This window comes from Frankliniella occidentalis, unplaced genomic scaffold (assembly GCF_000697945.3).
Source record: "Frankliniella occidentalis isolate FOCC.00 unplaced genomic scaffold, Focc_3.1 Scaffold171, whole genome shotgun sequence".
Taxonomy (NCBI): domain Eukaryota; kingdom Metazoa; phylum Arthropoda; class Insecta; order Thysanoptera; family Thripidae; genus Frankliniella; species Frankliniella occidentalis.
In genome coordinates this window covers 378906-380159 of record NW_026267297.1, presented here as the reverse complement: position 1 = coordinate 380159, position 1254 = coordinate 378906, and positions in this window count along the sequence as shown.

Below are 1254 nucleotides of genomic sequence, written 5' to 3'. Positions count from 1 at the left end.
GCGTTCAGGTCGGGTCAAGTCCACCTCCTCGACGCGCTGCAGCCCGGGTCGAAATTCTTGCAAAAAGGCAAATAAATGTACTCCCTGCTACCCGAACCTAACCTCCTCGCGATTATGGGGCTCTTTTAGTGGCTATTTTCCTTGTTTCTGGCCAGGAGTCGACCCGGGCTGCAGCGCGTCGAGGAGGTGGACTTGACCCGACCTGAACGCGTGCAATCCGGGAGACCAAGACCCGTAAAGCAGCACCGAGTTCTGAACTCTCCTCTGACAAGTGGAGCCGACAGCCGAGTGGCGAGCGCCCTGGGGTGTGGTGCACAAGACACCGTCGGCCGAGGGGTCGAGTCCCTGTCGGGGCGAACAGTTTGATTTTACTTTTTTTGGCGATGGGTGGTGGGGGGCGGCGGCTGCTGACTAGGCGGTCAAGTCCACCTCCCCATGTCGGTTGGTTAAAAAGTTCTGCGGCTGGGATTCGATCCCTCAACCGACGGTTTCCGGACCACACCTCAGCGCACTCGCCACTCAGCTGTCGCCTGCTCCTGCGGGCGCACACGTCAGAACCCAGTCCGTCTTTATGGGTGCTGATCTGCCGGATTGCACGCGTTCAGATCGGGTCAAGTCCACCTCCTCGACGCGCTGCATCCCGGGTCGTAATCTGGGCCAACAGGCCAATAAATGCACGCTCCGCTAGCCTAACCTAACCTCCTCACGCCCAGGGGGCTCATTTCCTGGCCATTTTCCTTGTTTCTGGCCAGGAGTCGACCCGGGCTGCAGCGCGTCGAGGAGGTGGACTTGAGCCGACCTGCACGCGTGCAATACGGGAGACCAAGACCCGTAAAGCAGGACCGAGTTCTGACATCTCCGTTAGATAGAGGAGCTGCCAGCCGAGTGACGTGCGCGCTAGGGTATGATCCGGAAACCGTCGGCCCAGGGATCGAATCCCGTTGAGGGTGAACTTTTTTTTTTTCGGAACCTGCTGAGTAGGTGGTGAAGTCCGCCACCTTACTTTGCTGCAGACCTAGTCTGATTCACACCGACGTTGTGTTAGGAGTGTCAATTTTCTTTAAAGAAAAACTTTAATTAATCAAGGGGATTCGATCCCCACACCGACGGTGCTCGGACCACACACCAGTGCGCTCGCCACTCGGCTATCAGCTGCTCCTAGCCACGACCAGGTCAGATCTCGGTCCCGCTTTACGGGTCTTGGTCTCCCGTATTGCACGCGTGCAGGTCGGCTCAAGTCCACCTCCTCGACGC